Consider the following 26503-nt stretch of genomic DNA (forward strand, 5'->3'; position numbering starts at 1 on the left):
GCCTTAGAAAGACTGTACAAATGACATGGGAAAAGCGCTATCAGATGCCTATTAAATCCATTACTAAGTAGGGGGGAGGGATAGCTCAGCTCAGTGGTTTGAGCATTGGCCTGCTAAACCCAGGGTTGTGAGTTCAATCCTTGAGGGGGGCCAGTTAGGGATCTGGGCCAAAAATTGAGGATTGGTCCTGCTTTGAGCAGGGGGTTGGACTAGATGACCTCCTGAGGTCCCTTCCAACCCTAACCTTCTATGATTCACCAATTCAGGAACAAGCTTGAGCAGTTGCTTAAGTCAGGAAAGCATGTGCTGGAGTGCCATCTGGAACAGGTCCTGATTCAGAAAAGCATTGCTCTGCACCAAATCCTGCTGTCCAGAATTGTTGGGTTTTGTTACAGGCTTCATTATTCTGGAACAGATGGAATGGCCCCTTTGGGTCTGTGTAAGAGTCTGCAAGAAGTAGATACTATAATTAAATCAAATAATCTGTCAGCTAGTGATGCAGAAAGTAGCTATTTTAGTCAATTAATACACACAACAACTCAAAAGATTACGATAACACAAATTACTTGCCTGATTAATATTAGTTTCTCAAACAATTCTGAAAGGTAAGGTGCAGTATCGCTTGTTTTTTATTTTTGATTTTTGCTAGTTAGAGAGCCTATCAAGGACTTAAAAGAAATGTATATGTTAGTTAAATGGAGAGATACTTTATCTGATGCCAACTTTGATTTTTACCTGGAGATTCAGGTTCACAAGGAAGAAAAGAAAAGAATTTATAATATGAATCTTCCACATACCTAAAATAAAAATAATTGCCTCCCATAGGTAACATCTGAATGCTAAAGTTTTGAACAGAGTTGGTCAGAACCTGGAATTCCTAATGTTTGGGCAATTGAGACTTTTTCCAAATTTTTTTCATTCCAGATTTTCAATTTATATTTTAGATTATATTATAAATTATGTTACAGCACAATCCCATGTATCCAAATGGCCTGGGGGACATCTGAAAGGTTCCCATAAATTGGCATTTGGATAAATGGAAGTGCTATTTAATTAGCATAGAACTACATAGGGGACACACTGTGGATTTGAATAACTAGGGACTTCAGATAAAGGGAATCCAGATAATTGGGAGTATACAGTACATAAATCAAAACATTTTGAATATTACATTGCCATAATATAGTAACTGATACTTGGTTTGCTCAACAGGTATTCTAACTGGTCATTTCAATTGTTCTAATTGGTATTTGGTTGGGTAATTTTCTATAGTAACTTATAATAGAAGATTAAAATTAAAATAAAAAATAGGGAGCTAGCTGGGAAGTCCGCCCACACACCAAGTCACCAGAGAACTGGCCAGGGAGCCCCGGGAATCTAAGGAGCCAGGCAAGCCAGGACTAGCTAGGCAGGGAGTTCAGGGACCTGGATAGTTTGGTTTCCTGCCAGCCCTTCCGGCACCTGAAACATCCTGGAGACTGTTTTGATTCCATTGAATCAGCATCTTCCAATGGAAAACTGTTCCATGGGAAAAAAATTTACCCAACTCTAGTTTTGAATAGGATATATATATAAGATAACTATGAGCAAGTATATCAGGAACAGTGTCACAACAATAACTTATAGTCTGAATACTCAATAAAAGGAAATGTGATTTGGTGCACCTACTTTCACTGAAGTCCAGGGCTTTAAAATTTTCAAGAGCATGTAAGTGATTTAAGGGCTCATCTACCATTTCAAGAGTGATTTAGGCACTTGATGCCAGTTTTTAAAGGTATTTAGGTGCCTACAAAGGCAGATAGGCATCTAACCTGTTTAGGTGCTTTGGAAAATCCCACCACATGCCTAACTCCCATTGAAATCAATGGGACTTATGTGCCTAACTGACTTAGACGCTTTTAAAAATCACATTAGGCACCCATTTACAGCTTCAGGCACCTAAATACTTTTAAAAAATCTGAGCTACAGACTATATAAAGTTTTGGAATTTCATCTCCAGATAGCAGTCTAGCATCCCAGAGCATTCTGGATGAGTCACACAGAAGCTGGGGAACTCTCCTGTTGTGTATCACTTGATTCTCCCTTCCTTTGCTCACTCACACATGCAAACCACAGTCTGTAGCTCAAAACATGGATAGGCTTATATTTCCTAAGCATGAAATGACCTACTATTGAAAATAGTTATTTTTCTTTGCTTGCTGTCTATGCACCCCTTTTTTGCTTGATAAAGGCAATCTTTAAAAAGCAGATCAGTAACTCAGCCATTGTGGAGTTGTCATCTGTCTCATTCGTTATAATTGCTGGGCCCATTTCCTCTTTAACTACTCACTCTGCTGAACTCCATTGTCATTAGCTCTTCCCCACATACCTTACCTGATTTACCGTACCTTTGTTTGGTATATTCCCAGTTCTTCACTACCAGTGCAGGGTACTTGATGACTCATATCTTTTTGAAACCACATTGTCTCTCTCCTACTCTTTGCATTTTTCCCCCTCAAGAATGATAGGGTCAGATCTTCAGCTGGGTTAATTGCAGTAGCTGATGGTTCAGGCATTAGAATGGAACTGAAATCTGGGTTCAGTTTCTCTCTCTGCCACCGACTTCTTGTGTGACTTTGGGAAAGTCCTTTAGGTCTCAATGTTTCACTTCCCTCTCTGTAAAATGGGGATAATAAGCCACTATCCCGTTTTATCTTGTCTATTTAGATTATAAGATCTTTGGGGCAGGGCTTATCTCTTACTGTGTGTTTATACAGGGCCATGCACAGCAGACCCTGATCTTGTTTGAGGCATCCAGGAGCTACTGTAATATAAACAAGTCATTTAGCTACACTGATGTGTGTAAACTTAGCTTAAGGCCCTAAAAGTCTGTTTCACCTTAATTATAATGTATTTTAGAATTCTTGAGCTGTTCTCCAAACTTGTGAATTTTAATGCTTCTTCTCACTGGGCTATGCTCACTAGATTCACTGGAAGCTGAACTTTTCAAAAAATGCTGAGAATTGAGTATTTTCCGGTCAGGAAGTTTCATAAAAACAAACTTTAAGAAAACGACCTAACTAGAATCTTGTTATACTCTGTAAAGCTGCCCAAAGCACTGAAAGCTTTGTCAGTCAAAAGACCTCCTTATCATCTGAGACAGGACTACATCAAAGATAAAATTCCACACGGATTTTAGACAGGTTCCAAAAGCAGCAGTGGACTGGAAAGGATTACCTTTTGAACTACAATGTTATTGGGTCAGATATAATGCTTTTTGTAAGCCATTGGGAGCTGATTAACATTCTTTGTATGTTCCAGGCAACAGACTATGTTTACACCAACAGCTTCTGCGTTCAGGTCAGGTTTGCTTGAAACACGCTTTGTATTCTATGCTCTATTCATTTTCCTTGTGTTTGTGACCATCTCTGACTGATATTCACAAGTTGCCTTACTATGCTCTTCCTTCAGAGAGCAAAACCCTCATTTAGATCAGAGGCCCTTCTAAGGGCAACAGGTACAAACCCTTAGAGCCACATTTGGACCTCTGCTGTGTTCCTGTGATGCCTGCTGATAGACTTGGCCCTTGGTTGATCAAAAAATTTTATTTTAAAAAAGGGAAGAAGGCGAATCTGGGGAACTACAGACTGGTCAGCCTTACTTCAGTCCCTGGAAAAATCATGGAGCAGCTCCTCAAGGAATCCATTTTGAAGCACTTGCAGGAGAGGAAGGTGATCAGGAACAGTTAACATGGATTCACCAAGGGCAGTTCATGAATGACTGACCTGATTGCCTTCTATGATGAAGGCTCTGTGGATATGAGGAAAGTGATGGACATGATATATCTTGACTTTAGTAAAGTTTTTGATACAGTCTCCAACAGTATTCTTGCCAGCCAGTTAAAAAAGTATGGATTGGATGAATGGACTGTAAGGTGGATAGAAAGCTGGCTAGATAATCAGTCTCAACAAGTACTAATCAATGGCTCAATGTCTAGCTGGCAGCCGGTATCAAGCGGAGTGCCCCAGGGGTCTGTCCTGGGGCCAGTTTTGTTCAACATTTTCATTAATGATGGGATGGAACGCACCCTCAGCAAGTTTGTGGATGACACTAAGCTGGGGGGAGCGGGTGATATGCTGGAGTGCAGGAATAGGGTCCAGAGTTAACTAGACAAATTGGAGGATTGGGCCAAAAGAAATCTGATGAGGTTCAACAAGGAAAAGTGCAGAGTCCTGCACTTAGGACGGAAGAATCCCATGCATTGCTATAGGCTAGGGACCAACTAGCTAAGCGGCAGTTCTGCAGAAAAGGACCTGGGGATTACAGTGGAAAGAGAAGCTGGATATGAGTCATCGGTGTGCTCTTGTTGCCAAGAAGGATAACGGCATATTGGGCTGCATTAGTAGGAGCATTGCCAGGAGATTAAGGGAAGTGATTATTCCCCTCTATTCGGCACTGGTGAGGCCACATATGGAGTATTGCATCCAGTTTTGGGGCCCCCACTCCAGAAAGGATGTGGACAAATTGGAGAGAGTTCAGTGGAGGGCAACAAAAATGATTAGATGGCTGGGGCACATGACTTACAAGGAGAGGCTGAGGGAACTGGGCTTATTTAGTCTGCAGAAGAGAAGAGTGAGGGGGGATTTGATAGCAGCCTTCAACTACCTGAAGGGGGGTTCCAAAGAGGATGGATCTAGGCTGTTCTCAGTGGTGGCAGATAACAGAACAAGAAGCAATTGTCTCAAGTGGCAGTGGGGGAGGTCTGTGTTGAATATTTGGAAAAACTTTTTCACTAGGAGGGTAGTGACGCACTGGAATGGGTTGCCGTATGTCTACACTACGAAATTAGGTTGAATTTATAGAATTCTGGGAAGAAAGACTTTCATGCCTTTTTTCCTGGGTTACCTGTGCAGACGCCATACCACAGAAAGCATGGAGCCCACTCAGATCACTTTTGCAATTATGAGCACATTAAACACCATGCGCATTATCCAGCAGTATATGCAGCACCAGAACCTGCCAAAGTGAAACTGGGTGAGTAGGCGACATCAGTGCAGTGACGAGAGAGATGAGGACATGGACACAGACTTCTCTCAAAGCACGGGCCCTGGCAATGTGGGCATCATGGTGCTAATGGGTCAGGTTCATGCCATGGAATGCCAATTCTGGGCCCCGGAAACAAGCACAGACTGGTGGGACCACATAGTGTTGCAGGTCTGGGACGATTCCCAGTGGCTGCGAAACTTTCGCATGCATAAGGGCACTTTCATGGAACTCTGTGACTTGCTTTCCCCAGCCCTGAAGCGCAAGATGAGAGCAGCCCTCACAGCTGAGAAGCGAGTGGCAATAGCCCTGTGGAAGCTTGCAACGCCAGACAGCTACTGGTCAGTCAGGAATCAATTTGGAGTGGGCAAATCTACTGTGGGGGCTGCTGTGATGCAAGTAGCCAATGCAATCAAAGATCTGCTGATATCAAGGGTAGTGACCCTGGGAAATGTGCAGGTCATAGTGGATGGCTTTGCTGCAATGGGATTCCCTAACTGTGGTGGGGCCATAGACGGAACACATATCCCTTTCTTGGCCCGGAGTACCAAGCCAGCGAGTAAATAAACCACAAGGGGTACTTTTCAATAGTGCTGCAATCACTGGTGGATCACAAGGGACGTTTCACCAACATCAACGTGGGATGGCCGGGAAAGATACATGACTCTCGCTTCTTCAGGAACTCTGGTCTGTTTTAAAAGCTGCAGGAAGGGACTTTCTTCCCAGACCAGAAAATAACCGTTGGTGATGTTGAAATGCCTATAGTTATCCTTGGGGACCCAGCCTACCCCTGAATGTCATGGCTCATGAAGCCGTACACAGGCAGCCTGGACAGTAGTTAGAAGCTGTTCAACTACAGGCTGAGCAAGTGCAGAATGGTGGTAGAATGTGCATTTGGATGTTTAAAAGTGCGCTGGTGCAGTTTACTGACTCGGTTAGACCTCAGCAAAACCAATATTCCCATTGTTATTACTGCTTGCTCTGCACTCCACAATATCTGTGAGAGTAAGGGGAGACGTTTATGGCGGGGTGGGAGGTTGAGGCAAATCATCTGGCCGCTGGTTACGCGCAGCCAGACACCAGGGCGGTTAGAAGAGCACAGGAGGGTGCGGTGTGCATCAGAGAAGCTTTGAAAACCAGTTTCATGACTGGCCAGGTTATGGTGTGAAAGTTCTGTTTGTTTCTCCTTGATGAAACCCCCCGCCCTTTGGTTAACTCAACTTCCCTGTAAGCTAACCACCCTCCCCTCCTCCCTCGATCACTGCTTGCAGAGGCAATAAAGTCATTGTTGCTTCACATTCATGCATTCTTTATTCATTCATCACACAAATAGGGGGATAACTGCCAAGGTATCCCAGGAGGGATGGGGGAGGGGGAGGGAAGGACAAGGCCATATTGCGCTTTAAAACTTAAAAACTTAAAAAATTTAAAACTTATTGAATGCCAGCCTTCTGTTGCTTGGGCAATCCTCTGGGGTGGAGTGGCTGGGTGGCCAGAGGCCCCCCACCATGTTCTTGGGCATCTGGATGAGGAGGCTATGGAACTTGGGGAGGAGGATGGTTCGTTACACAGGGGCTGTAGCAGTGGTCTGTGCTCCAGCTGCCTTTCCTGCAGCTCAACCATACCCTGGAGCATATTAGTTTGATCCTCCAGCAGCCTCAACATTGAATCCTGCCACCTGTCATCACACTGCCGCCACCTATCATCTTCAGCCCTCTCTTCAGCCCGCCACCTCTCCTCGTGTTCATGTTGTGCTTTCCTGCCTGACAATGTCTGCCTCCACGCATTCATCTGTGCTCTGTCAGTGTGGGAGGACAGCATGAGGTCAGAGAACATTTCATCGCGAGTGCGTTTTTTTCGCCTTCTAATCTTTGCTAGCCTCTGGGAAGGAGAAGACCCTGTGATCCTTGAAACACATGCAGCTGGTGGAGAAAAGAAAAGGGACAGTGATATTTGAAAAGACACATTTTATAGAACAATGGGTACACTCTTTCACTGTAAACCTTGCTGTTAACATTACATACATAGCACATGTGCTTTCATTCCAAGGTCGCATTTTGCCTCCTCCCTTCCCCCACCATGTGGCTAACAGTGGGGAACATTTCTGTTCAGCCACAGCCAAACAGCCCAGCAGGAATGGGCACCTCTGAATGTCCCCTTAAGAAAAGCACCCTATTTCAACACATTTCAGACACATTAACAGACTTTTCCAGTAGCTGTACTGGCCAAGAATGCCCGGGGAAATTGATCATTAAACATGCTTGCTTTTAAATCATGTACACTATTTAAAAAGGTTCACTCAGCAGAGGTCCCTTCTCCACCTGGCGGGTCCGAGAGGCAGCCTTGGGTGGGTTCAGGGGGTACTGGCTCCAGGTCCAGGGTGAGAAACAGTTCCTGGCTGTTGGGAAAACCGGTTTCTCCACTTGCTTGCTGAGAGCTGTCTTCCTCGTCCCCAAAACCTGCTTCCGTGTTGCCTCCCAATCCATTGATGGAGTCAAAGCACAGGGTTGGGATAGTGATGGCTGAACCCCCTAAAATGGCATGCAGTTCATCATAGAAGCGGCATATTTGGGGCTCTGACCCAGAACGGCCGTTCGCCTCTCTGGTTTTCTGGTAGGCTTGTCTCAGCTCCTTAGATTTCACATGGCACTGCTTCGGGTCCCTGTTATGGCCTCTGTCCTTCATGCCCTGGGAGATTTTGACAAATGTTTTGGCATTTTGAAAACTGGAATGTAGTTCTGATAGCATGGATTCCTCTCCCCATACAGCGATCAGATCCCGTACCTCCCATTCGGTCCATGCTGGAGCTCTTTTGCGATTCTGGGACTCCATCATGGTCACCTCTGCTGATGAGCTCTGCATGGTCACCTGCAGCTTGCTACGCTGGCCAAACAGGAAATGAGATTCAAAAGTTCACGGGCCTTTTCCTGTCTACCTGGCCAGTGCATCTGAGTTGAGAGTGCTGTCCAGAGCAGTCACAATGGAGCACTCTGGGATAGCTCCTGGAGGCCAATACCGTTGAATTGCATCTACACTACCCCAAATTCGACCCGGCAAGGCCGATTTCAGCACTAATCCCCTCATCGGGGGTGGAGTAAAGAAATCGATTTTAAGTGCCCTTTAAGTCGAAAAAAAGGGCTTCATCGTGGGGACGGGTGCAGGGTTAAATCGATTTAATATTGCTAAATTTGACCTCAACTCCTAGTGTAGACCAGGCCCTAGGGAAATGGAATCTCCATCCTTTGAGGTTTTTAAGGCCTGGCTTGATTTAGCCCTCCCTGGGGTGATTTAGTTGGGGTTGGTCCTGCTTTGAGCAGGGGGATGAACTAGATGACCTCCTAAGGTTTCTTCCAAACCTAATCTTCTATGATTCTATGAAATCCTTAGTCTGGATTTGAGAGATAATTTGCCAGTTATCACATTTCATGGTTGTCAGATAATACCTAGGAGAACAGGGATTCTGCATGTTTTATACAGTAGTTTACATGGGGGAACAGGGAAGAGGGGCAGGGACCAGAAAACAAGGGAGAAGTGGATGTGAAAAATCCAATAAAAGAAAAAGTGTTTGAATAAAATAGTTTTCAAATGGACAGGTCAGTGAAAGTGGAGAATAAGGTCTGATCTCCCAGTTTCCCTCTTCTACTATCCCCACCCCAAAATAAGTCTCTTGGCCCAGCTCTCTATACTGTAGTCCTTTTACAGAATAGTGCCAGCCTACAAGGCAGAGACAATTTAAGTGTTCTCTGCCATCCCCTTTCTTAACTCACAACACAGAGGATATTTCTGGTTGACCCTAGCTAAAAAACCAGCCCCTTACCAGCCATTCCACCAGTGTAAATTTGAGCAGCCCTGAAGCTGTTCTAACTTTAGCTGGACGGAAGCACAAAGATGACTTCATTCAATCTTTGCCCCACATCACATTCATGGGCAGATTGGAACTTCTCCGGAATGGAGAATCCAGCCCTCCTTACCTCTATCTCTGTTAACAGCCGAGAGCTTCTCTTGTTCTGGACTTGAGGGTAGAAAGAGGTTACAAAAGTACACAAAAAGGTAACCCCTGCTGAAATTCTTCAGCTAGAATTCTGCCAAATACATTCCACAATTGACAAATGGGGGGCGGGGAGAGGAGGAAGGGAAGTAATGTGGGGGATCAGCGTCTCAAAAATGTGTCTGACTCATTGAATGTAGAAAACAGGACTAACCAAAAAAAGGCTGATTTCTTAGCTGCTGTATGATTCTCACAATTAGAAAACATTCAGAAAATTTTGCAGAGTCGTTATATTTTTTCTGTAATGGCCTCATTTGCATAATGCCAGATTATCTGGTTTCTGCCCCAAAGAAAAATCAGCACTCGCTCTCAGCGTCTAATGACCAACACACACTACTTAAGTCTTCATCCTGCAGGCTACCAGCCACCCACACCTTCCACTGTTTCTCAAAATGTGTCTCAGTGGTCACTGAGGGTGTTCAGCCCATAATCATTGGAATTAATATGCATTTTAAAATTGAATAAACATAATAGATTCCTCTCAAATTAGTCCAGATCTGTCACTTTCAAAACCCAGCATATCTTTCAAATCCCAGCACAAGCTCTATAGAAACCTACTGAGAAACTTCCCCGTTCCGCTGCACAAACTCCTTGACCTGTTCTGACACTTTAACTGCTCCCACTACTGTTTTTCCAGGATCTCAGCAGATCAAAACCAGGAATAATAATCTGAAGTTGCTAGGACATTGGGTCACTAAATGCTAACGTGCAACTAAATATACTGACGCCATCTGACAATGGCCAAGCAGGTGGTGAGCTGAGTCTACTGCTTATTGTACAGTACACATGCTCATTTTTCTGTTGCTTCATCCTACTCCTTTGCCACTCCACTTGTCCATTTTACCTACTGTTGCTTCTTGTCATAAACCTGTGCCATGGTCCTGCAAAGACTTACGGTCAGATTTACAAAGGTAGTTAGGTGCCTAAAGATGCAGATACGTGCCTAATAGATTTTCTAAAAGTGCCTAAGCAGGTTAGGCACCTAACTCCTATTGGAAGTCAATAGGAGTTAGATGCATAGCTTATTTGGTGTGCAAAGGGTCAGATATACAAAGGTATTTAGCTTCCTAAAGATGCAACCATGTGCCTAATGAGATTTTAAATCAGTTTAGTTTTGAAGCCTTTACCTTGCCCACAGGGGCTCCTATTCAGAGGATTTTCAGATCCAGTCAAGCACACTTTAATAGGAGTCAGATTGAAGTTGCAATGTAAAAAGTGTAACTTGTTTCAGGAATAAGTCCAGTAAACATCTGTCATATCACAGCCTATTCTCCAAGCTGTTCTACGTAAATGATTCAAAGTGTTGAAATTCATTAGTCATTTCTCAACAACTGTTCTGCCAGCAGATGCTGCCAATGCCTCTTCTTCTGCTGCCTACATGTGACAGTGGAGATCGAGACCTCAGGATTCAGCGGCATATAGCTCCATAGAGCAGACGAAGCAGGAATAATAGGCACTTGCTCCTTGATCAATCACTGACTCATTTTGGGAGGGAGAGAATCAATGGGGATGAGTGATTTGTGGGTTGACTTATGGAATGATGTAAAATAAGGCGTTTTATGTTGATCAGTTTGAGTACTCAAAACCCCCCAACAACCCAAGTATTAAAATACACACCAAGTCTCTGTTTGCAATTCTGAACCTGTTTTTTCTATGGAATCCAAATAGTTCATTATTGTGTGTGTTGAAGGGGGGGTGGCGTAGACACAGACATTTGGGTTTTCAATAAAAAATCAAAGTTTTCTGTGAAAAACAGACACTGCTTGTGAACAATTTCCTTTGGTCAAAAACTCAGTTTTCCATAGAAAAATTGTTTTAAATTTTTAAACAGCCCTATCTCCGATATTATGCGGCTCCATCCCTTTACAAATATTTTCAATAAATTGTCACTCGTTAAGACCAGACTTGATGATGATAATTTTCGACTTCCATTTTAGTGTTGGCTAGGTAGGAAAAAGCCTGTTGTGTGTGGAGGAAATTCTGTGAAGTTTCCACTCATGGTACAGTACTTTTTTCTAATAATACTATCCTGTAAAAAGAACTTACCCTGATAGCCGCAGCACATATGAAATTAGGCTAATTCAGCAGGTGCTCTGAGAGTCATGTGGATAGATTTTTAATTTCGAAGGGACCATTATAATTTTCTGATATTACCATTTACATAACATTGGTCATAGAATGCAGCCTAATTTCCACCACACAATATTGAATTTGCTGGAGGAACTATATCATATCTTCTAGAACTAGATACATTAATGGAGGATAGGTCCGCCAATGGGCCAGGATGGGCATAGATAGTGTCCCTAGCCTGTTTGCCAGAAGCTGGGAATGAGCGACTGGGGATGGATCACTTGATGATTACCTGTTCTGTTCATTCTTATGTTCTTAGAAAGAAATCCAGTCTTGATTTAAAGTCTTCAAATGATGGAGGTCCTACCACAGTCCTTGGCAAGGTGCCCCAGTAGTTAATTTCAGTCACCGTTTTAAAAAGTGTGCCTTATTTTTAATTTGAATTTGTCTAGTTTCAGCTTTCAGACGCTGGATCTTGTTATGTTTTTCTCTGCTAGATTAAAGAGCCTTTCAGTATATGATACCTTCTCCCCAGGTGGGTATTTTAGGACACCCATGGTGGCCCAGCCAAGTTCATTTATTTCCTATAAGGTTATCAATATACATACCCCAAAACTTTTTTCCTCCTATTGCAAATTAGAGCTGGCTGAAAACCAAAAAAAAAAAAACAAAAACCGGAAAACAAAAAAAGGTATTTTTTGCTGAAAATTTTCAGGGCAAGTCTTCAGGATTCAAATTGAAATGAAAACAGTTAATTGAACATGAATAAGCAAATAAGAAAGTTCATTGAAAATCAAAATTCAGAACGCCAACCAGCACTTTTGCTCACTCATGTACAATATTTCTCCTAAATTTTGTTCTGCAATCTGCCTTCCCACCTTTTCCTTCCACAAAACAGACTATTTTTTCTCTCTGTGTCATCTTTGTGTTTTTCTGGCCTCGGTGGAGTTTGCAGTTCCTTCTAATTTAGTGTCCTTTGCAGATGTCAGGAGTCCTCTTTTTAGATTATTATATAAACCCACATGTCACAGCAATTCTTGAAGTACCCCACTATATACCTTCTTCCTTATTCTGTCCTGTGTCTGCTGCCCCTCTGCCTGGCCCAAATCTGAAATACTTCCTTGTTTTAATTGGTATTTACTCACGTAAATAGTCCTATTGAACCCAAGAGAGTACTACTCAGTGTACAGACTGCAGAATCAAGCTCTCTGTATATTATTGTTTATCATTTAGTTGTTCCAATCTAATTTGAATTAATTTTGAGTAGGTCAAAACTTTTTCAAATGCTTCCTAAAAATCCCAAATGTATTGGGCCTCATTCTGATGTCTCAGATCAGTGAAGCTACTTCTGATTTCGACTGGTGTAAGAGAAACCAGAATCCGGCTCGTCATGTCATCTGCATTCCCTTCAACCGTTGCACAGTTCCACAAAACACATACTTGTATAGTACACACGTGCGGCTACGATTAAAATATAGCAAAGGCAGTGTGGATTTAACTTAAATCTATAAATGTATACTGTAAGGTATAATGCAATTGATGGGCAAATCTAGGGGTGGTTATTTTGGGGAGTCGCTATATAATCTCACATCATCAATGACTCATACACATACCCTTGTATAAATTACTCATGCTCCTGTCATTTAATTGGGGGTGGTTTGTGAGTGAGACTGTACGGATGTTGCCAGCCAGAATAGGGGTGCTTATTAATGTTGCTTTAGAAGTGGGTGGGTGTGTGCATATGCTGTCTCAGTGGCATTTGAGCAACAGCACTGAATCTGGAATTATGTATTTAAAGAATCCTTTAGTTATGTTTATTCCAATTGGATCATTTCCCATAACTTTACTACCCTCTTACAAGCATCCCAGCCATTAAAAATATCTTGGACAGCTCTGAGCAGGATATTGTAAAATGTATTTCACCGTTCAAAACCAGCCCTGAAGTACTCCTATCCCAAATACATATGCGAGTTAATGATTAAGAATCGGATCTTAAGTATACACTATTCTGCTCTGAGCAAATAGTTATAAAATATTTTCAAGGGAACTGATTACTTCCATAATTATTTTCATGGAAGGGGTTTTAAAATTCAGAAGACATCACAGTGCATAATAATATCTACTAAAATTCAGCTGTCTCTATATAAATTGCAGTAGTAGAACTTCCAGAGTGAATATTGACTGGGTAATATTGCTGTATTAGCTAAGTGCCCAAGTTTGGTGAAAATGCTTGGGGGAGGGGATTTTTATAAGCACTGTGCGTTGGCCTACCACTTCTCTCATTGGCTTGCCTCTTCCCCCATTGAAATCAATGTTGAGTGCTTCTGAAAATTACACTGACAGATTTTACACAGAACTCCTATTTTATGGGGAACACATCACATCTTTTTGATTCATTAAGGCAATAAAACTGAACTGTTTGACCATGAGTGAAGCAGGCAAAGTGATACACGGTGCTTAGAATGATAGAAGGTTAGGGTTGGAAGAGACCTCAGAAGGTCATCTAGTCCAAACCCCTGGTCAAAGCAGGACCAACCCCAACTAAATCATCCTTCTTGCTACACACTGCATATTAAGCTTCTGTTTATAAATGGTTAACAGATGATTAATGGATGCCACAGACACCTACGCTCCATAGATGGTTATAAGCACACATATAGAAGGTGTTATAGATAGTTATAAAAATCTGTCACACTCAATCTCCGATCTAAAACTAGATTAACCATTTAACAAATATTAACCTATTATAAACTATTTATAAATGGAACATTAAGATCAAGTATGATCCAAACTCACATATTTAGATGTCTAAAGAATTAAACTTGGAGGAAATATTCATAATCGAAGCAAGTTCTGACAGCTGAAATGCTGGTATATATATAATTTATTTTGTTTGTTTAAACGTAGTGTTCTCATGCATAAAATTCCTATAGTCCTAAAAGATCCTATTTTATGATGAACACATTACACTTGGTTTTGTTTCTGTTTGTTTTATTAAGGCAATAAAACTGAAGTAGACTGTTTATTTGAATGATTGTTTTTGTTTTGGTACAAAACAAATATACTAATAGTGTACACAGTACAAATATACTAATATTTATTTTTGGTTTCAGATAAAGACGCAAACAAGCAAGCAAGAAAAGTTTGGTGTGGTAAGCATAATACAGTGAGTAAGGCTTAGTGGCACTCACTCTTGGGTTGCAATATTAGGGCTAGCATTTGTTATAATCTGCAGCCACCGAGGGCAAAATGAATACACTTCTCTTGGCTGGAATGGATGACACAAACATCCTAAGGCAGTGATGTACACGTATATTTAGGGGGAGATGTACAATACAGGCAAATGTAACTTTAAGATGACATCTTGGCAACTGGAGCTGGTCAGAAAATATTTTTGTAAACAGGTTTTCCCATTTTCTGTTCAGCTTCTGTTGACAAATAAGGGTAGCTTTCTCAAACTGTACACAAAACATACTACCAAAACCACAGAGTACAAGCACAGGGGCACTCTACTAGCTAGTATTTTAGTGGGAATTTATGTAGTTGCATCTTCTCTCATTTACACTCATGCAAACAACACACAAGAGCCAAATCCTACTCTGATTTATATCCCTTTGCACTCAGTTGAGTTGCCAATGGTGTTAAGGAAGGGCAGAACTTGACACCCAAGAAAAGCAGACCCACAGTTAATCTTGCATTTTAAGATCTCATCTGAAAGGCCCCCTACACTATACATTTGTTTTCTCTGTCTTGGTAGGAAGAACTTTTGAGTCAATCCTGACTTGATTTAAACCTGTGGTTACAGGTACTTCAGATAGTTCACAGCAGATGATTAGACCATTGTACTATCCTCACTTACTGGGTTAACTTTTTAGACAACCATCATTCTAGCTTACCATGGCTGATTGATTTAAAGGCACCCATGGGTCTGTACAAGACATTATAACCAGATAACTTCCTTATACCAGGGGGGTCTGCTCCTTTAAGGGCCACAGGCCTGAGGCCAGCCAGCCCTGTTCATTGGTCCAGTGCAACTGAGGAGGGGACTGGTATTCTCTATAGAGATCTGGGCTGTCAGTAAGGAAGGAGCAGGAGTAGGAAGTCCCCTGGGAGGGGAGGCAGTGCTCAGAGCACAGAAGAATCCTGCAGCAGACCCCGAAGAAGGAGGGACAGATTGAAGAAAAGAGGGGAAAACCCCTAGGAGCTGTAGCCCCGGGTGGGCCAAGGAACTGGTATTGTGGTTTTCTGCCTTTGTTTGGAACATAAAACTGCCTGGAAAGAGACCTTGGTTCCTTTTGTGGGTTGGGCTCAAGCCAGCTCCTTACGTCCCTACCAAAATGTGATCTGACAAGCTCTGCTGCAATGTGCAGTTTCTGTGGGAGGATGCTCAGCACCTCACAGGAACTATGGGGCAGTAATGATAGAAGAATATTATACTTAAACCACCTGTGGCAATTCCCAGTGGCAAGGATGAAAAACAATTTGTCTCACAGGATGAGGCATTATATGCTGTGGAGATACTGCAGCTGGGTTCTATGCCTAAGAATGGATCTGTGTACGAATCCCCTGCCATGAACTGCCTTTATGCTAGCATTGTGCTAATGTGATTTCACAGTGGTACATGTGAGCAATCCATAAACTCTGTTGCTACTATTTTACAGCATCATAAATATGTGTGCTTCTGTGGAACTCAGGGTACGTCAACACGGGGATAAAAAACAAACAGCGCCAAGTCTTGGAGCCTGGGTCAGCTGACTTGCGCTCGAAGGGCGTAGGCTGTATGGGGCTCAAAATAGCAGCGTACATGTTCAGGCTCAGGTTGGAGCCTGGGCTGAGAAACCCTCCCCCCCCCCGCATGGGGTTTCAGAGCCTGGGCTCCAGTCCGAGCATCAACTCTGCCGTTTTATAGCCCCACAGCCTGAGACCCAAGAGCCCAAGTCAGATGGCCTAGGCCAGCTGCAGCTGTGCCCTGGGTCTTTTCTTCCAGTGTAGACATACCTCAGTGGTAAAACTCCCACTGACTTTAGTAGGGTAGGACTGGGCCTTAAGTTTGACATTACAATAATCTAGCATGCTGATCCCTGACAAACTCCAAGATGCATACTGTATAGACACTAAACTGGAAGAGGTTTTTCATCAACAGTAAGTGTCTGATTTTATTCTTAGTTGCACAATTCATAGGATTTAGACACATGCTGAAATCTAAATTGATTTACCTTTCTTAGTTGTAAAAATAAATAAGTTATAGGCCTTAACTGTGATGTCAGCTTCATTTAGACCTGGCTAGATGCTGCTTTTATACCTTAAATAGCCCTGGGATATTTATTGAATGGCACAGGTTATCTAAACATAGAACCAGATCCAGTGGAGCTATGCCTGTTTACATCAGTTCTGGATCTGAGACCTAAGCTGTAGCTTTCAAAAGTGTATTTAAATACACCTGGCTGTATTGCAAAATAACGTAACACTTAAAATATCCTCTTCGAAAATAAGCTTAATTGGCAGGGTGTAGCAGGAAGAAAGATTTACCATTCAGTAGGCTGCTTTTGTATTGAATCAATGCCCAGTATGGGTGAGGGAGCAGAGTAGAGCGATGTGTTCCTTGAGGAGATGTTGAAAATTGCATAAGGCATTTAGGAGTACAGATCTCATGGGTACTTTTGAAAGCCTCCCGCCATCATTTGGATGAGGTGGAAAATCAAGGTACTGACCAACTATAAACAAGCAAAGATGCCATGGAACTTTTAGTTTATTTTAGGTTTATTGGATTTGATGTAGGGTAAATGATGGGTGTAGATTTGTTGTGTCTTTACACAACAAACTTAATGTGGAGGAACCACAGACGCATGCAAATAACAGTGTGTAATGAAGATAGGCATCGTGCAAGGCCTGCAAGCTACATGGAACGCTGCTGCTCTGTTTACGTTCTGCTGTCTTCAAAAGCATAGAAAATGGTCAGAGTCACCACCACCCTATTTCCATATGCTATAGTTTACAATTGGGAGCTGGTAGCAACTTCTAGATTTAGGTTGTCTAAGTAATGTTTCCATTATTAATATGGCTAATAAGGAATCTATTTGTCAAAAAACATTTCCTGAATCTTTGTTTTAGACATACTTGGTGACTGGTATTTTGAAATAAATGGCCAAAATAATTGAAACTGGTGTGATTATATTGTGTTATCTCAACAAATAAAATATGTAGAATTTTAAAATATTTTGCAATGAATTTTTAATTTTTTGGCACAGAATTCCCTCTGGAGTAATAATAAAATTGTATTTTCCCTTCCCTAGAAAATCTAGGAAATTACCAACAACAACCTGTTAAAATCATCTTATTTAGACTGGAAAATGAAACATTCAAAAGTTAGGGAATGCTCGATTTAGGGTTGCCCAGGCAACACTTAATTCTTCCCCTCTGTGCATAGGCATTGGCATGCTGTCTTTAAATACATAATCAGATACTATTTTTTCCATGAGACCACGGCCACATTCAGCACACAGAACGGGCACACAAGGGAACAGACTTAAGGTTGCATGGGTCATGGTAAATCTGGCATTGCCTAGCTTTCAAATGCTTCACTTTGCAACCTCAATAAGATCCATTTAAGGTTCAGAAGCGGGGAGGATTGGATGTATTTATGAGTATATTTTTAAAAGCTGAATACAGACTTAAATACCCAGCGCTCCTAAATACTAATCTAAGCAAGTGCTGTTAGTTAGCCTGAGTGTCCTGGCCAAATTCGTTTGGGTAATGACATTTTTTCAGCGAAGTGCTGCCATTGCTTCAGTTGGGGATATTCTTTTGTAGGCATTGTTGTGGAGAAGTTTTTGTTCTCTGTAAAAGAAACACCTGTGTCAGCCCAGAGCTGCTGACATTCCAGTGTGGGGGTGAAAGATGAGCTTTTCCCATTATTACTATGGTTTGCTGTCCTACAAACAGTGAATAAGTAATTGTAGAGGCTGTGTGTGGTATAATTAAAAGCTCCATACTGTGAAATGCAGGAATATTTTATATTAATATTGACATGGTTTTCTGAGAATAGCTATGAAAAACAAAATGTAAATATAAATGTGCCGTCAAGTAAACCCTAATTTGAATAAAGCTACATCTCTTTTCACAGTAATATGGCAGATTCTGCTCCAGGAACTGCATATCTATACAGCTTGCCACAACAATGAAATACTGATGTATGAACAGTTCAGTATAACAATTTGAGATTTAGTAGCCTGTCATAACACATGAGGCTGCAACAAAATATTTACTTCATAAAATAAAGACTGATGCATTCATAAAAGTAATGGCTTGATTTAAATAACACATTTCAGTCACGGTTGCAGTGCTGTTGTAGCCATGTTGGTCCTGGGATATTAGAGAGACAAGGTGGGTGAAGCAATCTCTTTTATTGGACTAACTTTTGTTGCTGAGAGAGACAAGCTTTCAGGCTACCCAGAGCTGTGTGCAGCCCGAAAGCTTGTCTCTTTCACCAACAGAACTTGGTCGAATAAAAGATATTACCTCACTCACTCTCTCTCTCTGTAACATTTCAGTCATGTTCAATAGGGTTTAGAGGAAGCAGTAAAACAGCTTTTCTGGGGCCTGGATAGACCTAACCACCCAATTCAGCCTCTTCCTCTTGTATATGGTTATATCACTACTTAGAAGTGACCTCTCTGAGGGTTTTATACTGCTGCCCATCCTCATAGCAACTGAGCACCTTCTTGAAGTGAGAAGCAGAAAAAGAGACTATCTGCTGAGTGTGCGAGAGGAAGACGTTTCATCTTCAAAGGTGGCATCACTCAAGATCTCCTACTGGGAATGGCAAACCACGGCAACTGGGAACTGTGGGCAGTCATGAAAATGTAAACAAACTGTCTAGTGGATTACCCTGACAGGCTGCAGGTTGCCCACCACTGGTCTAGATAATACTTAGTCCTGCCATGAGTGCAGGGGACTGGACTAGATGACCTCTCGAGGTCCCTTCCAGTCCTATGATTTTAAGATTAATCTCTTTATATCTTGCTTGTCCATCTTTAAAATAGAGTGAGTGATATTTGTCTGTCTTATCTATTTAGATTGTAAGCTCTTCAGGACAGAGTCTCCCTCTTACTCGGCCTCTTCAGTGACTAGTACAATAGGGACCTAATCTTGGTTGGAGCTCATTATGAATAAAAAACAATGTATATTATGATTACACAAAATTGGTTATGCCACACAGAATGTTTCTGAAAAATCCTTTTTGGGGTACACCTTCAAGAGCTGAATTCCACACAAAACAGGAGAACATGATTCTGCATTACACAGGGACTTGTACAGAGATGGCCCTAGGCTGAAATATGATATGTGCACAATCCTGCTTCAGATATTGTATTCAGTGTGGATTAATCACTTTTAGTACAAATTCCAAAAATTCTCATGATCAGTGAACCAACTGTCCCAGGCACAAGGAAAGCAAAATGACGTGCTTTACAGAGTTTATCCAACACGATCTCAGAGCTATTAGTTTCATGGTGAATAATAGCTAAAGGAAAAATATCTAGTGCAGAATGAAAACATATTTTGGCCCAAATCCATTCTGTGAATTGCTTGCTTTCTCACTCATAACACTATAAAAATCAATTGGCTGCCCAGCTGCTTAGGCTGGCCTGAAAGTGACAAAATTATCTAGATTCTAGTATGGTGTAGTTCACAACCAAAAATAATATCTTAACCCATAAAACACATGTTAAAGGGACAATATTAAGTAGTTTAAATAAACCTTGAGATTGTGCATAATTTTTTTGTCTTACAAAATGTAATAGAATTGTTGCACCGTCTTAGGTTTTTATGTAGTGCCTCTCACAGTATTGCCAACTCCATGGGTTAAACATAAGAATGGTCATACTGGGTCAGACCAAAGGTCCATCAAGCCCAGTATCCCTGTCTACCGACAGAGGCCAATACCAGCTGCCCCAGAGGGAGTGAACCTAACAGACAATGATCAAGTGATCTCTCTCCTGCCATCCATCTCCACCCTCTGACAAATAGAGGCTAGGGACACCATTCCTTACCCATCCTGGTTATTAGCCATTAATGGACTTAACCTCCATGAATTTATCTAGTTCTCTTTTAAACCCTGTTATAGTCCTAGCCTTCACAACCTCCTCAGGCCAGGAGTTCCACAGGTTGACTGTGCACTGTGTGAAGAACTTCCTTTTATTTGTTTTAAACCTGCTACCCATTAATTTCATATGGTGGTCCCTCGTTCTTATATTATGGGAACAAGTAAATAACTTTTCCTTATTCACTTTCTCCACACCAGTCATGATTTTATATACCTCTATCATATCCCCCCTTAGTCGCCTCTTTTCCAAGCTGAAAAGTCCTAGTCTCTTTAGTCTCTCCTCATATGGGACCCATTCCAAACCCCTGATCATTTTAGTTGCCCTTCTCTGAACCTTTTCTAATGCTAGTATATCTTTTTTGAGATGAGGAGACCACATCTGTACGGTTCAAAGCTGATCAGTGTGACTGCCAAAAATCTTGAGATTTTCTAAGATAATACATTTGTGTGGGGTTATTTGCCTTTTTTAAAAAGCTGTAAGGGAAATCCACCTGCCCCCAGAGTGGGTGTGAGCTTTTCAGGGACAAAATCTTCAGCCATCTTAATCCTCCCCGTCTCCTACCACATCGTTATCCTCTGAACAAGAAGTAAAAGATACCTTGTGAGTTGCACTGCACTATGGGCTGTGGTGACTTGTTCCAAAGAAATATTTAAAAGTCTTGTGTAAACTAGACCTGCTCTTATATTAAAGACCAGAGTTTTAGCTTGTGTATGTGGGCACAGCTCCATTGACCTCAATGAAATTTTGTCCATTGACACCCGCTGAGAACCTGGCTCATGGTGTATCCAATCTAAGGAAAGAGTCCTGCCATGGGAATGGAAATGTTCATATAATATACAAGACTAAGATCCCCTGTGATGAAGCTTGTCCATTATGTCCTTAACGCCGAAGTCTGAACTAGGAAGTAGAATGAAGGATTCACCCTTATTTAATCTTCCTAGTGTTCTTCTGCCTGATTCTCATCTGTATTGCACTGTAGCAAATTAGGGGTAACTCCACTGAAGTCCGTGGACTTACATAGATGTAAAACTGGCGTAAGGAAAAGGAGAATCAGACCCCTTGTTTTGTTCTTTTTCTGTCCCCTGAGATTGGGGCCATTTGAGAGTCTGATAGAAGCAGAGTGGCCTGAAAGCCTGTAATATTGTAAAAATTTTGCCTTTTGAAGGGACTTTGGATTACTATCCCATTTTAAATTTTCTATCCTAGGTTCTTGTTGTTAGTCTTGTTGCTTTTTCTTGGGGAATGCATTCTGGGCTGTGTGAACACTTGAGGTTTTTGCATGCTGCTAGAAAATAATATTCTGTCACTTTCATCTCTTGGGTTTGTTGTGAATCTAGTAAACTATTTGGTTGCCATTTGCATAATCTGACACTCCCCATACTATGGGGGAAATAGAATCTGGATTGTCTCCTCCAGTCTCCACCTCCTGATAGGATCTGAATCTACATCCTTCCATATCACTTAAAACAGAAATATGAAAAGGAGCAAACAACTTGACACTTTCCCCCCACCCAGCTGTCACTTGCTCTAACCAGACTGAAAAAGATCTGTACATTAGCTGGCATCTTGTGTGACAGGGCAAGGCCAGATGGCTATAGAAAAGTAGTGGGAGATAGATATATTAGCTCCAGGCTAAACAAATCCCTGGTACCAGGTTAAGTGAAATGGAAGCTACTCCAGGTCAATTAAGACACCTGGGGCCAATTAAGAACTTTCCAGAAGGCAGGGAGAAGGCTAGGTTGATTGGGACACCTGAAGCCAATCAGGGGCTGGCTGAAACTAGTTAAAAGCCTCCCAGCCAGTCAGGTGGGTTTGCATGTCAGGAGCTGTGGAAGGAAATTGTGCTATTGGAGAGGCTGAGTAGTACACACCATATCAGGCACAAGGGTGAAGTGGAGCTTGAGGAATTGAGGGCTGCTGTAGGGAAGTAGCCCAGGGAATTGTACATGTCCTGTTTCTAAAAGTCAGCTACCATAGCTGATACTATTAGGGTCCCTGGGCTGGAGCCCGGAGTAGAGGGTGGCCCCAGCTCCTCCCCCACCTTTCCCCCCTGATTAATCACTGAGACTGGGAGACAACAGAGACTGTGCAAGGAAGGATAACTTCTCCTCACCTCCCTTGCTGGCTTATGATGAAAATGGCTCAGTAGACAGTGACCCTTGTCTCTAGAGAAAGAAGGGTTACGGGGAGGGTCACAGTGAGCCTCTGAGGCTAGCGAAATCTGCCAAGAAATGCGGGACCCACGGAGGCAAGGCCGGAGCTTTGTCACACTTGGCTTTTGTGCCAGTGCCAGGGAAACAGGATGCTTACACTACAAAACAAGTAACACTGCTGGCAACCTGAAGCAGGAGATTTTAAGGATTTGTCATCATTCTCTGACATAATTTGAAACTATCAAATTAACAGCAGTTTAGCCAATGTGGGTAGAATCTGCTATTCAGTTACAGAAGATTTCATTTGATGGTGCTGTTGTGGGTTTTTTGTTTGGTTTCCCTCCCCCTTTTTAAATATAAAACAATGGAACCACGTGTTGAAATCCTGGTCCTTTTAAGTCAGTGACAACACTAATTCGCTTAAATAGGGCCAGGATTTATTATCAAGTCATCATCAAATCAGCATAAGACAAATTGCTTACTGATGTAAGAGGTTAAGTGAATCAGGGCTCTGGGTAGGTAGCCCCCGTGCTTCTGTGCAGCTACACTGACTTCAGTGCATTAATGCAAAGAGACCCCTGTGCCCACAGAGAGCCTGACATTTCCCATATATGAAAACAGATGTAAGCAAATAGTAATAGGAGATTAGCGACATTATTTTTCGTCCTAAAACATTCATAATGCTAAACTTCAAGTACCATCTCTTCTCCTCGGGTTTAGCGATTGCCGTGCATCATCTATTGTTTCAGATTTGGTGTGTTAAAGAGAAATGCAAAGTGTTCTTGTTGGATAAGGAAGTGTAGAACAATGAAAGAAAACACAGTTTGCTCAAGCTGCACAGAATGAAAAAGTGTAACATCATAAAGAAAATGCAAATTTGGATTCTCCTACACACTTTTTATGGAAATTAAAATCCTGGTTTTGCCTGGTAACAATGATATAGTATTGTATTAATAAGGTAGTCATAAAAATTAAGCAAACCAAGACATTTGGGCCATAAATCTTATTGATGGTCATAAGATAATTAATATTTAGATAATGTCCATCTGCTTTATGACCTTGGAGCTGCATTCCTTAACAAGGGATACAAAACACAAGTTACATACATGAGTCAGGGTGGGAGTTCAATGCCCAAATTGTAAACAACATAGATCATGCTGTTCTGGAGGTATGATAGCTATGACTTCACTAACATTAGACAGTCGGAAATCTAATCTTGGTATTACAAATATCCAGTTTATTAATGAAATGGACAAGATGATAACATTTGTAGAAAACTCACTTCTGAAAGGGTTTGAAATAAAAGAACACAATAGCCAAAGATAAAAGTAATATTGGCTAAGTACATCTGGAAAAGCAAAAAGCAGTCTATAGGTTTTACCAAATTGCATACCAAAAGCAAATGAACCAACTCTACACAACCATGCCCTATGTAAATGCATGTTTTTATTACTGTGCCCTTATCCGGCCTTTCCTTTCCTTTTTATTTGTTATACTCTGTCAAGGTTCCTTCCCCATTCTGAACTCTAGGGTACAGATGTGGGGACCTGCATGAAAAACCCCCTACACTTATTTTTACCAGCTTAGGTTAAAACTTCCCCAAGGTACAAACTATTTTCCTTTTTCCCTTGGACTTTATTGCTACCACCACCAAGCATCTAACAGATATATAACTGGGAAAGAGTCAGTCTGGAAACGTCTTTCCCCCCCCAAAAATCCTCCCAAACCTGACACCCCCTTTCCTGGGGAAGGCTTGATAAAAATCCTCCCCAATTTGCATAGGTGAACACAGACCCAAACACTTGGATCTTAAGAACAATAAAAATAAAAAGCAATCAGGTTCTTAAAAGGTGAATTTTAATAGAAGTAAAAGTAAAAAGAATCACCTCTGTAAAATCAGGATGGTAAATACCTTACAGAGTAGTCAGATTCAAAACAGAGAATCCCTCTAGGCAAAATCTTAAGTTACAAAAAAAGACACAAAAACAGGAATCTACATTCCATTCAGCACAGCTCATTTTATCAGCCATTTAAAGAAAACAGAATCTAATGCATATCTGGCTAGATTACTTACTAAGTTCTAAGACTCCATTCCTTTTCTGTTCCTGGCAAAAACATCATACAGACCGAGAGAACCTTTGTTTCCCTCCCCCCGCAGCTTTGAAAATATCTTGTCTCCTCATTGGTCATTTTGGTCAGGTGCCAACGAGGTTATCCTAGCTTCTTAACCCTTTACAGGTGAAAGGGTTTTTCCTCTGGCCAGGAGGGATTTTAAAGGTGTTTACCCTTCCCCTTATATTTATGACATACTCGTTGTCCAATTATTTGTTATACTCATTTGCTTCATCTTGTCTCATCTATGAGTCATAGGGGTAGGGATTGTCTTATTTGTGTGTTTGTCCAGCAGCCAAAGCAGCAGAGCTCAGATCCTGATTATGTCCATTGGGAGCTACCACAATACAAATAATTGATAATACCACAAGATTTTGCTAGAAGGAAAAATACTTTGTACACAAAATACCCGAACTTTTTATGCAAAGATCCCAAAACATTTTGCAAAGTTTAATTAAAGCCTCACAGCACCCTTGTGAAGCAGGTAAACCTCACAATAGCCGTTTTGGAGTTGAGTACATTGAGAAGCGGAGTAAGTATTTCAGCGTGTAGTGTTTGCGGCTGTGAATAGTCCCACACATCTTACTGCCATTTCAATGGAACTCCTGACAGTAATGAGTTTCTGCAGGATGAGTCCTGATGTGACTTGTGGAAGTTCACATAAAAGGATTATGAGAGATGGGAATAGAACTCAGTAGTCCTAACTCATCACACTTACCCGAATGTCAAGACTGCCTGCCCATAAAATTACATTGCTCCAGTTGCCATGGGTACTTCTAGCATTGTGTTCAGAGTAGATTCAATTGTGCTAGATCTATAGTGCTAGGCACAATAAAGTGTGAGGTGGCATCACACTGGAAGAATCCAGGGACTGCTGGAGCAAGTGTGGTATATTTTATGTATGGAGAAGAGCTCCACCAAAAACCAAAGTGTTGTGATAATTTGGGAACTCTGTATAACTTACCATATTACAAAAGGTTTCAGAGTAGCAGCCGTGTTAGTCTGTATCCGCAAAAAGAAAAGGACGACTTGTGGCACCTTAGAGACTAACAAATTTGTTATGGATGCATCCGCTGAAGTGAGCTGTAGCTCACGAAAGCTTATACTCAAATAAATTTGTTAGTCTGTAAGGTGCCACAAGTACTCCTTTTCATATTACAAAGTTATTTCTGTGGAAAATTGCTGTATCATGAATGCCTCTGTATAAGTGCTGACAGGCTGTAAGCACATCTGTCAGACCAGGGACAATGGTTTGTCAATAGACATTAACTGCTCAGCTATTCAGGTAGAAACACTTGAATGACAATGGGTTGGCTGAGGCAGAAAGAAGTTATTTTCTCGAACTTGTCTACAGGGAGGGGTGGGAGTGGAGAAAGCAGAAAATCCCCCAACAGAACAAAGGGACAGAAGTGACAAAGCAAGGGTTTTAAAAGGAGTCATAGGGGAAGTCTTTGGAGAGAGAGAGACGAGATAAAATTTGGGCAGGAGAGGGGAAGAGATGGTCAGGCAGGCAGGCTTTCATAGATGGAGGGGGCTGAGTTTATCTGTGAGACCCAACAAGGTCAGAAAAAATAAATTGACCAGGGGAGGGAAGAGGCTGTATGGTTCAGAAGTCAAGCCACGAGGCAAAAAGATCCTGTACTCCCTCAGAGGACCTTAACAGCCTAAAGAATGAGGCAGGGAAATGCTTGCATGGTTTATAGTTTTGGTATAAATTATCTCTCTCTCATGCTAACAAGTAAAGAGCAATGGTGTTAGAATCCTATGCAAAGGCTGCATATGTGTTTTGTGATACATGTATCATGGGCCCCTAAAGAGGTAATCTGAAAATCCAGAGCGCTCGCATGGCTGGAGTTGTGGGAGGAGGTGTTCAAGTTACAGGGGAATCTGGGAAATCAGTACTAGGGTGGTCACTGCTGCATCCCCCAGAATACCAGACATATGGGTACTTCTGGGAACAGCATTGGCCTGCCTCTACCTGCATGAACTTACCA

This window comes from Lepidochelys kempii, chromosome 4, assembly GCF_965140265.1.
Source record: "Lepidochelys kempii isolate rLepKem1 chromosome 4, rLepKem1.hap2, whole genome shotgun sequence".
NCBI lineage: Eukaryota > Metazoa > Chordata > Testudines > Cheloniidae > Lepidochelys > Lepidochelys kempii.